Source organism: Meriones unguiculatus, chromosome 3 (assembly GCF_030254825.1).
Source record: "Meriones unguiculatus strain TT.TT164.6M chromosome 3, Bangor_MerUng_6.1, whole genome shotgun sequence".
Classification (NCBI taxonomy): domain Eukaryota; kingdom Metazoa; phylum Chordata; class Mammalia; order Rodentia; family Muridae; genus Meriones; species Meriones unguiculatus.
In genome coordinates, this window is record NC_083351.1 from 124,044,132 (window position 1) to 124,056,960 (window position 12,829).

A 12,829-nucleotide genomic window follows, 5' to 3' on the forward strand; every position below is an offset into this window, starting at 1 on the left:
ATATGCTCAAGCACACAACAAGGACATTTGTTCAACCATGTTCGTAGTAGCTTTTTACATAATAGCCAGAATCTGGAAACAACCCAGATGTCCATCAACGGAGGAATGGATACAGAAATTGTGGTACTTATACACAATAGAATACTACTCAGCAATTCAAAACAAGGAAATCATGAAATTTGCAGGCAAATAGTAGGATCTAGAAAAGATCATCCTGAGTGAAGTATCTCAGAAGCAGAAAGACACACACAGTATACACTCACTTATAAGTGGATACTAGATCCATAAGATAGGATAAACATACTAAAATCTGTATACCTTAAGAAGATAAACAAGAAGAAGGTCCCTGGGTAAGGTGATCAATCCTCCCTTAAAAAGACAAATGGGATGACCATTGGAAGTAGGAGAAAACAAGAAACAAGACAGGAGCCTACCATAGAGGGCCTCTGAAAGAGTCTACCTAGCAGTGTATCAAAGCAGATGCTGAGACTCATAACCAAACATTGGGCAGAATGTAGGGAATCATATGGAAGAAGGGGGAGTTAATAAGACCTGAAGAAGACAGGAGCACCACAAAGGCCAAATATATATGGGCACAGGGGTCTTTTCTGAGACTGATTCTCCAACCAAGGACCATGCATGGATATAACTAGAACCTCAGTATCCAAGTGGGTACCCTAGTAAGGGGAACAGGGACTGTCTCTGACATGAACTCAGTGGCTGGCCCTTTGACCTCCTCACCTCCCAGCAGTCAATATGCCAATGCAGATGAGAGAAAGTTCACAAAACCCCACCCCTGGATTAAGAACTATAACAAAGAAATAGCTGCTGAGAGATGGAGAATGGTTTTCTTCAGAAACAAGCCCCCTCAAACTAAATTATCAATCTCAGTGGCCATCCTTGAATACATGAATATATGAGCAACACTGAATGAAATGGACTCAGTAGGTTGTGTGTGTGTGTGTGTGTGTGTCTATGTGTGTGCATATGTGTGTGCATACACACGTGCATGGGAGAACTTAGAGGAGATGAAAAATAATGTAAATATAGTACTTTTATACGGAATTCAAAAAGAAAAAAATTAAAGTTGAAATATTCTTCAGATGGTATAAAACTCTGTGGTTTAACCTGAAGTTCCAAAATGCATCCAGCTGAGATCCAAGATGGCGGCATCGACCACCCAGGGTATCTGAACAGCAGCTCAGCAGGGAGAACACTGTGACCAGCAGGCCGTTCTGTGACCCCAAAACCCGGATGTCTGTGTTTCTCAGGTGAGAGGAGAAACCACTGGGATACCTGAAGGTCCATCTTCAGGCCACCCGGCTACCCAGAAAAATTCCCGGGCTCACGCCTGGCACTGCCCCAGCCCTAGGCTACTCCCAATACCACCATCTGCTGACACCCTCCTGAGACCAGCGGCAGCTCTCTGGGCTCTGACCTGCAGCCCTAGGCCACTCCCCCAATCCTACCATCTGAGGATATATTCCTAGGACCAGCAGCAGCAGCGCAGGCAAGGCAGGGGGAGGGGGAGGGTTCCTACCCTGCAGCTTTAGACCACCCTCCCATACCCACCAGAACAGCTCCCTAGGCTCTGACTCCGTAGGCCTAGGCCCCCCGTCAGAACCCACCATCAGTGGACACTTTCCTGGGACCTGCAGCAGGCACTCAGGGCTCCTGCCCTACAGCCTTAGACCACCCACCCGCCCAAACACACCATCTGTGGATACCTGCTGGGACAGGCAGCAGTGGGGCACACACTGTTCTGACCCCGCATCCTTAGGCCGCCCACAGCCCAATCCCACTTTCTGTGCATATCTTCCTGGGACCAGAGCAGGACAGCTCTGACCTTGGGCGCCCACTCTCACAGTACACCTTTTGGGTACTAGAGGCTCCTGTTTCCAAACCTGGGAGACCACACTCAGCATCCTGTGGACACCTTCCTGGTCTCAGCAGCTAGCGGTACTCACTCTCACTGACCAGTGAAGGGGATACAGTCTGGTACTGTGGAGGAGGTGCAGCTCCATTTTGCCTGATCCCCTCCTTCCTGGTTCACCCAGGTCAGAATCAGCTAGCATAGCACAGACAGGGAGCACAGTGGAGCTAGGCTTGGGACCCAGGTTTCATTCCCCACCCTCTAAGGGAAGCCTGAGGGACACTGGAGCAGCTCTAGGCAAAGAGATCTATCCGCCAGTGCCCCAGCAGCCTGGCTTACATAAGCCAGAATCAGGGAGTCCAGCACAGACAGAGAACCCAGTGGAGCTGAGCTAGGCACCTGACCCAAGTTCCATTGTCCTCCCCTAGGAGGCCTGTGGGGTACTGGAGCAGCTCTAGGCTTAGAGAGCTTTCTGCCTGCTCCCCAGCAGCCTAACCCATCCTGGTCAGAAACAACAGGGCCAGCAAGCCAGAAAACGCAGAAGAGCTGAGCCAGGCTTGGGACCCAAATCCCATCTTCCACCTTTTTAAGGAAGTCTGTAGGATACCGGAGCAGCTCTAGACCCAGAGATCTTTTGACCTGTGCCCCAGCTACCCAGGTCACAAACAGTGAGCCAGCAGAGACAATGAATCCAGGGGAGACTACTTAAGACTCCAGAGATAGGTGGATTCAGTCAGTAGTACAGGCTCCAAGAATAATCAGACAAGGCTACAGAAAACCAGAGGCTAGTGGCTAGAGGCTAGTGCAAGAATACAGGCAACAAAAACCAGAATATGATCGCTTCACCAGAATCTCCAAAAAGCATCAGATATTCTATTGCAACTGAAAAACAGGAAAATTATCTTAAATCTATAATTATGTAGTTTTTCGAGGCACATAACAAGGAAATGAACAAAAAAAAATGGAGGTACATAGAGATGTACATAAAGAGGAAATGAGGCCATTATGGACAGACAGGAATCCACATTCAAACATGATGGAAATGGTGCAAGATATGAAAACAGAATTAGAATCAATAAAGAAGACACAAACAGAGAAAACGCTAGAGTTGGAGAATTAGAGATCAGGAACCACAAAGGTAAGCATCACTAACAGAATACAAGAGATGGAAGAGAGAATCTCGGGAGCTGAAGATACAATTGCAGAAATTGATACATCTCTCAAAGAAAAAATAAAATTGGAAAAGTTACAAATACAAAACATCCAAGAAATCAAGGACACCATGAAAAGATGAAACCTAAGAATAATAAGAATAGATGAAAAAGAAGATTTCAGGCTCCAAGGTCCAGAAAATACTTTTGAGAAGATCATAGAAGAAAATTTCCCCAACCTTAAGAAAGAGATGCCCATAAACATACAAGAGGCCTACAGAACACCAAATAGACTAGACCAGAAAAGAAACTCCTCCCACCACATAATAATCAAAACACTAAATCTACAGAACAAAGAAAAAATATTAAAAAAACACCAAGGGAAAAAGGCCAAGCAACATACAAAGGCAAAACTATCAGAATCATACCAGGCTTCTCAACAGAGACTATGAAAACCAGAAGGGCCTGGACAGGTATCATGCAGAAGCTTAGAGCTCACAGATTTCAACCCAGACTACTATATATAGCAAAATGTTCAATCAACATAGATAGAGAAAACAAAATATTCCTGACATAACTAAATTTAAACAATATATATACAGCCATCCAACTCTACAGAAGATACTAGAAGGAAAACTTCAACCCAACGAGATCAACTACACCCAAGAAAACACAAGAAAAAGACACCATCACAACAAAAAAGAAAAAGAAAACAAACACACAAGCACATAATCACCACCAATTCCCCAATAAAAGGAACTAGCAATCATTTCTCACTAGTATCTACTAATATCAATGGTCTCAACTCTCCAATAAAAAGACACAGACAAGCAGTTTGGTTGGGGAAACAGGATCCAACATTCTGCTGCATTCAGGAAACACACCTCTGCAACAAAGATAGACAAAATGCATCCAGTTTGTAGGCATCTCTCCATCATTCCTTTGCTGAGCTGAGACATAATCTCATTCTGGGAAAGCCCAACGTACAGCTTGGTACACTACCGCAGCACACCTGCCTTTGCTCAGCTATTTATGTCTCTTATACTTGATGGCATGGGAGCTTGCTGAATCTAAAACCTTGCATTAAAATTTTGAACTAAAGAAAGTCATACTTTTAAGAATAAAATGTGATTTATTTCAGTAAAATGAGTAAATTACAGTTAGCTCTTACTCCAGTAAGGACAAGAAACAACACAGAAGTGTAGGAACATCTACATTTACATCTACAACAGAAATACACAATAAAAGTGATTTATTTTTATACAGAAACCACTTCCCAATCTCAGTTCAGGGTTTTCTCAGTTTGTTTGTTCCCTTCATACTGATTTAAAACTAGATTCTCGCACATTTGTGGAAATGAGCACTTCATTCCAGTACTTAAATTACTGAAGATCTATTACAATTAAAATTCCAGATTTTTCAAACATCTCACTTTGTATCTTTTAAAACATATTTTAATTAAAAATAATTATGTCACTTCCCCCCCTTCTCCCTTCAACCTCTTCCATATCACTTCCCTCCAAACCCTCTCACATCCTCCCTCCCTCTAAAACTGATGGACTATTTTTCTTTTATTATTGTGATAGATAGATGATATGTGATGATGATAGATTGATAAATAGATGATAGATATAGATAGATGATAATTAGACAGATGATAGACAGATGCACAAATATATAAATACAATGGGTTGAGCCCACTTCTGTTGACTGAGAGCAAATGATTTCAGGGATGACCACTTTCTATTGATAACCAATAAGACGACTCATCACCAGAAGGGCTGGTTCTTCTCTTAGCAGTCATTGGATGCCCGTAGTTCTTTATCTACAGTTAGTTTGCATCTTATTAAAATCGATAGTACCAGACTCCCGAAAAACTTCTCAATTTCTTCTAAGGAAGGTTGTGAAACAAAATTCATAATTCCCATGTTTTTGTCATCATCAAAATGAAATAAGCATCTGTGTCAATTGATGCGCTGACACCTGCATAATAGTTTAGAAAGTCTTCCTTTGAAACCTGAAGAAGGAAAGAGGGAAGGAGGTGGGGGTCGAGAAACGATGTCAAAATATGGTAGCCACAGAACCTCATTTCTCCTGTGATGTTAACTATCAGTGCAATTTGCCAGATGATCAGGCATTGTACTTCCCCTCTGAAATGGGCTTCTGAATTGGGATATTTACAATAGGCAGCCAGAGACTCACCTGCATCTCAGTTCTCTAAATTCTTTCCCCAAGCAATCACTTTTGATAGTAAAATAAGACCTCTAGAGCTCTACCATGCTACCCAAAAAGGTAGTCATTGGCTGCTTAAGTTTACACTAATTAAAATGAAGCTTGATGAAATATTCCATTCCTTAGGGTACTAATAATTCTCCTCCTGCTCACCAACTACAGGTGGCCAGAAACTGGCATACTAGGAAACAGATGGAGGATAGTTTTGTCACTACAGCAAGTGCTATGAGGCAGTCCTGTGGTATGTATGTGGTAGAATATATAATGCCATATATATTGTGATCATGGCTAATACAGTTAGCCTTCTGTGTTCGCAGGGAATTTAAAGAAAATAAAATTGTGTTTACACCACGTACGTGCAAGATGTGTATAGCTTATGAGCCAAAGATGATGGCATTTCATATAAAGGACTTAAACATTTAAGAATTCTGTTATCTGTGGTTAGTCCTGGAATAAATATTCTACGGATAAAAAGAAGATGATTATGCCTAAGGATAAATATTTTTATAGCATAAATGAGTAGATGATAAATGCTTTGAAGAAGGAGAGTCCTGGGAAAGCGCATGTAGAGACAGAACGAGAGGAAGAGGCACCTTACATGTGCTTAAGGGGGCTGTCTGCAAAAAAGGGTGCAAGCTGTTCAATGGGTAACAGCCAGGTGCAAGACAATTGTCATCTGGTAGGTACTGAAACCAGTTTATCAGTCTGGCCAAGAAGCGTGCTTTCCTTGATTCGATCAACCTGGGCTTCCTATGCTGGGCGACTGTACTGAGAAGAACAGGAATCAACTCCTAACTTTCTTCCTTCCCTCTCTCCCTCCCTTTCTCCCGCTTGGCACTCCCATTCCTTATACTAGGAATAGAGTTATTTTAGTCATCTTGGTCCTAGAAGGCTCAAGAATGCTGCAAAGTTGGTTATCTTGCTAGGTAAGCATCATCTGACCCTGTAGAAAGAAGAGAAAGGAATAGCTATAGTAAATAGTACATTGTGTCTTACCATCTCATCCATCCTTGGCTGTCAAAATAGTAGTTTTATGAGTAGTTACTTTACACATCTTAAAAACACTCATCACTTTCAAAATAAAATGCTATCAGCTGTAACAGAAACATGGAACCAATAATATTTATAAATGACCCAAAAGCACACTTTACTGTAATGAGGTCATCAATAAAAAAAAATTACACAGCTGGATAAAGTAGCCACAAAAATAAACACTTTCCCAGTCCCTAACTCTGTACATCTCAAATAACTTTTATACAGTTCATATATATATATCAATAAATTGTTATACTTTTTATCAAAAAACAAAAGTACAGCCAGGGAGTCTAAGTAAAAAAGAAACATTCTAGCTAGTGAGAAAAAAAAAAAAACAAACTTTGGAAATAGTTTCAAATGTTACTGGAACAGGTAGATGTTCTCTTTAACTGAAATAGCTGCTGTTTCCAAGTCAGAACTTGTTAAAGGCAAACCATTTGAGAATGTGCCCAAATGATAAGATTTGCTTTTTATGAATTAAGTCCATGCCTAAATGGCTTGCTCACAGAAATCTCAATTTCTGGCTAGTAGAGATGATGTCCCAGTTATTACCATTATGACATTTTCATATATGTGGAGCTGACTAGTAGATGCACACATTGTTTTAAATAAAAGATTTAGTTACCACTTATAGTATAAATGCCATCAAAAGTCTTACTACCAAGCAGAATGCTGTTGTGAAAACAATGTTTATTCCATTTCTACTTAAATGCTTTCAAGGTAAGATTTACACATGAGCACATCTCACTGTATAGAAAATAGCTTGAGCTATAGTTTGATAAGATGACAACTCATTACTGCCCTGGGACTGTTTTAAAAGCTATGCGGGACCTTTTCACTAGTAGTAAATGGATTATATTTGCAAGCAAATAGATATCTCCCATAAACATACAGAAAAAAAAAAACCTGCCCTTGCAAGTATTCTTACATTACTGATTTACTTAACTTTGATTTTATTTTTAGTTTAGATAAAATAAAAGTGAATTTCTACTCAAACATTTTCTGAACAACTTCAATTAGTGTAGCTCAGACTCCCTGTGATTTACTACCTACAGTTTGCAGCTTCACTGATGATCTTAAGTAAATGTATTTTGAATGATATTGCTAAATGACATTTGAGATATGAGTAAGTATGAAACTTGTGGAATGGTACTTTATTTCTCTGTTCCCTTGGAAACGAAGGGACCGTCCTGGGCTTAATAAGGCAGTGCCTGCCATTAGATAACACCCCGCATTTTTGATGTGTTTTATTCCATCAGTGTAGAAGCACCAAGACCCAAGAGAGCCTTGCAAGGAGAAGCTACGCTGCCATTCATCATTTTCTCTCAATTTTGGGTCCTCATTCTGTTCTGAGACTCTTTCTCAGATGGCTGATTGTCTGACTGCCAAGCAATAAGGGCAGTAAATTCTGTTGTGAAGAATCAGGAGAAGAATCCAATACAAGTGATATATATTTAAAAAAAAAAATCCTGACATTTTGAGGGGTTTTTCTTGTGGTGCACTTTACCTTACTGCTAGATATGAGATCCATATCAGAAACTCAGCTGCTGGTGGGTGGCTTACATTCTCAGTGAGTTTTACTTCCAGTACATTTTTCTGAGGGGAAGAAAAAACTGGCTTTGGCAAAGCAGGTGTGAGAATTGAACAAGAAGGCTGCACTGTTCTCAGAGAGGAAGGACTGTTTCACCACAGCCTCTCACCGCACCAGCCCAGACACCAGAGAGAATTCTTCTCACAACAATGTTCTCAGAAGCCCCATCAATCATTTGCTTATAGATCTTTCAACAGATTCCACCCGTCATCTATTTCAGAAGAAGCAGCCTAAGGCATTAACTTGGTGAGGATTTTTTGTTGTGTTGTTAGAGCAAAACGACTTCACTAGCTCTAATCTGAGTATGTAGTTTTCATATTAGCGACTTGGAGGAGTCAAGCCAGGCTGAGAAAATTGTCTGTCAACTACTCTACTATACTTCAGACCCTTGGAGTTTTGTTTATACTGAGTCACAGCACTTCTAAGGCTTAAACCCCTGTTGCTGTATTCGAGAAGCTCTTACCTTAAAAGCCCCTTGAAACTTTGTTTTCCCTTTGAGTCAAAAGCATTTCTATGACTAAACTTTTCTGCTTCATCCAATAGGTTTTTAATTATAATAATAATAATATCCAAGAAATTAAGCTTGTTGGCCAATTTGGAAAGTTAGAAGTTACACATTTTGTATTCTGCACTCAAAATAGATTTGCATAAATCTAGAGTATATGTGAGTCACAGAGTGTTAATAAAATTTTATCAAGCAATGGTAGAAGAGTACCCTCACATTAGCTAACACTATATTTGGTCAGTTTAATCCTTATTCTTGATTAAATACTAGCATAACAAACTAACCATAGGTAGATTTGTGAAGTTGGGGGTCACTTCCTCCTTGTACTGTCATAGTCCAGTGATACATTGGCCAAGTCAACTGAAGGAATAGAACCACTCTCTGCCTACAAGAATAGAGGAATTATGCTTGTATTGTCTTGACAGAGTCTCAGGAATTTGGAATGTAACTATATTCATGCATATAAAACACACAGAGCAAATATACTGCTATCTGGGGGTAGGATAATCCTGTCAAGAATCAGACAGTGGTGGAAATCTAGTCCTTCAGCCTGACAGGAGGAATTCTGCTCCAATTATAATCATTCAATGCATCTTATTTCTCATTTGCACTGAGAATGGAATCCAGTTTTTGGTAGTAGCTAAGTTTCTTCCCATTCTTACATAAGGTTATGTTCTGAAGGACACAGTCTAGATTCAGTATTGATAGCATTGGCTTGATCTGAAGATTCTAATTTGGAAATGTTTACATACATAAGTTTTATTTCATAAAAAGCTTCCAGTCCTACCCTCTCTTCTTTCCTGTATGGGATCCAAGTCCAGTAGGAAAGTGTTCCTTACAAATCCTTTCATATCCTTTTATTGGGTTTTGCCTTCTGACCCAAGTGGTTATTTTTCATTTTACAGATAGAACTTTGTTTAAATTCAAGAAGTTAAATAGATTGGAAATGTGTTGCTCAACCATGTTTGTAGCAGCCTTATTTGTAATAGCCAGAAGCTGGAAACAGCCTAGATGCCCCTCAGTGGAGGAATGGATGCACAAATTGTGGTATATCTACACAATGGAATATTACTCAGCAATAAAAACTAGGAAGTTGAGAGTGGCCATTGTCACAGTAAATTCTACCGGAGTGGACGCAGGACTAGCCACAGGATTATCAACATGGATTGCTGCAGCCATGAATCATATGAAGGAATGGGCGGGCATGGGAGTGTTAGCAGGCCTTCTGGTGTTGGTCTCCTTGGTTTGCCTGTGGTATATATGCAAGATTAGAGTCTCACAACAGTGTGATGCAGCCATGATCATTCAGGCCTTTACAGCCATTGAAGCAGGACATTCTCCCCAAGCATGGTTGGATACCATAAAAAGCTAAAATGATACGCTCAGGATGCGAGGCTAAGCACTGCACTCAGGGTCAGCCGCTTTGGACCCAGAGAAGAGCATGTCTGATTGCATGCGGGTTGATGCCCCAGGTCCCGCCTCTGAGAAAAAGGTATCTGACGGGTCTGATGCTCTTTGGGTGGATGACACCTAAATGAACATCTGTACAAAGTCCCAATTTATTTCTAATATCAGAGATCAGTCCTCTACTCTTGCCTGATGCGTCTAAAACAAAAAGGGGGAACTGTAGAGAGCTGCGGAATGCTATGCCTTAAAGATGGAGCTGGTTTCCGCCTTCCACCTTCCCGATGGTGAGTGCTCTCTGTCACGAACAACTGCACATTTGGCTAAGGCCGAGGATCTGGCTTGCTTCCATGTATGTGGACCTATCTGCATTGCCCAGGTGGCACGCCTGGGTTGGCTACCCAGAGGCTATTTAAGCTGTGGGCTGGCTTTCCCCGGGGTCCGAGGATTGTTCAATGTTCCTGAATAAACTGCATTGAAAAAAAAAAAAAAAAAAACTAGGAAGTCATGAAATTTGCAGGTAAATGGTGGGATCTGGAAAAGATCACCCTGAGTGAGCTATCCCAGAAGCAGAAAGATGCACACGGTATATACTCATTCATATAGACATATAATATAAAATAAACCTACTAAAATCTGTACACCTAAAGAAACTAATCAGGAGGGAAGACTCTTGCTAAAATGCTCAGTTCCTATCCAGAAAGGCAAAGAGGATGGACATCAAAAGAAGGAGAAAAGAGGGAACAAGTCAGGAGCCTGACACAGAGGACCTCTGAAAAGCTCTGCCCTGCAGACTATCAATGTAGATGCTGAGACTTATGGGCAACCTCTGGGCAGAGTGCAGGGAATCTTAGAAAAGAAGTGGGAAACAGTAAGATCTGGAGAGAACAGGAACTCCACAAGGAGAACAACAGAACCAAAAAATCTGAGCACAGGGGTCTTTGCTGAGACTCATATTCCAACCAAGGACTATGCATCGAGATAACCTAAGACCCCTGCACAGATGTAGCCCATGGCAGTTCAGTATCCAAGTGGGTTCCATTGTAATAGGAACAGGGACTGTCTCTGACATGAACTGATTGGCCTGCTCTTTAATTACCTCCCCCTGAGGGGGAAGCAGCATTACCAGGCCACAGAAGAAGACACTGCAGCCACTCCTGATGAGACCTAATTGACTAAGATCAGAAGGAAGGAAAAGAAGACCTCCCCTATCAGTGGACTTGGGAAGGGGCATGCATGCAGAGGGTGGAGGAAGCGAGGGATTGGGACTAGAGGAGGGAGGGAACCATGGGGGGGATACAAAGTGAATAAAGTGTAATTAATAAAGAAAAAAGAAAAAAAGAAATGGAAAAAAAGATATTAGAAAATATTTAAAAATGGCTCTTTGAGCTTCCTTCCATAGCTACTAGAAGGAGTGAATTAATGAGTCATCCCTGACTGTGTGTGTCTAAGAAATCCTAGATGAGATCAGAAGGAAGAGTATAGTGTCCCGTAGACAGAGCTTCTTAAGAGGCCTGTTTCTCTAAGATGACAGCATCTTGTTGGAATATTGTTCCTGACTTCAGAACCTAAACCTCTGAAAAAGAGGCAACTGAATATGCACTGTGAGAGAAGGATTATCTAAAATTAGATCACTGTGCCCTGTACCCCCATTAGACAGGAAGCAAAATAGCAGTGGAAGAGACCGAGCTGATAACCACAACCCGGGCTCTGCTCAGAATCACATGCTTGCTCGGTAGCCCCTGTTAAGCAAGACATGACTCATACCCAAAATCAAAGACACAAATCTATCTAGAGCAGTAGGCTGGATATCACCATGCCTAGGAAACAGAGAACTTCTCCTTAGCTACCGTTTGCAGGGCGCATGCTTTAAAATGGTACTTTCCTACACATTTGTGCTTCCTATGCAACTTCTAAAATTTTCCTGTTACATTTGGTATTGATTACCCTGCCATACTTTAAGAAGACTAATGAGTAAATCCAAAGGAAAATATTGGGGGGGGGGAAGTTTCTTACTTCCTATGATATGAAGACATGCCCAACTTCAAGATAAAGGCCTCTTCTCCAACCTGTCATTAAGATAAATAAGTTGAGCTTTCCTAACAAGAAACAAAGCAAGATACACTACCAAAGAATTAATATAATTCTCAACTTGCAATACTTGTTTTCACAGATTTTAAACCAATATCTATCGTGATTTCAACTTAAATGAGTAAGATTTGGACAGAGTGCAGGGAGTCTTATGGAAGAAGGGGGAGATAGAAGGACCTGGCGGGGACAGGAGCTACAACAGGAGACCAACAAAGTCAAAAAAGCTGAGCCATGGGGAGACGGCACTGCAGAGACTGATGCATCAACCAAAGACCATGCATGGAGAGGACCTAGACATCCCCCCCCCACACACACACACACATGTAATCCATAGACAGCTCAGTCTCCATGTGGGCTCCCCTTCCTAGTAAGGGGAGAAGAGACAGTCTCTGACATGAACTCGGTTGCTTGTTCCTTGATCACTGCTCCCTAGGCAGCCCACAGAGGAAGAGGATCCAGACAGTCCTCATGGGACCTGATAGGCTAGGGTCAGACAGCAAGGAAGGAGGACTTCCCATATCAGTGGACTAGGGGAGAGGAATAGGGGAGGAAAAGGGTGGGAGGATGAGACCTGGAGGAAATGAAGGAGGGGGCTAACACTGGGATAGAAACTGAATAAACTGTAAAATAGTAATAATAATAATAATAATTAGAAAATATTTTTAAAATAAATAGTGGCTGTGGGGTAAAAGTTAGAACTACAACGTGTCTTTAGACACACTTCTTTGAACCACTTAAATTCATAAGACCTTGAAATACCATCAACCAAATCTAAACTAATGCCTAGGAGCAGCCAGAGATAGGTCTGTAGAAAGAACTTCTGAACAACAGAAGCAGCTCCAATTCCTCCCAGCACCACAACCAGAGGCTGCTCATTTTGCTGTCTGTTACCCCAAGCACAGATCATGTAGAACAGGAGCTGCAGCCTGAGGCTCTGTGAGCCTTCC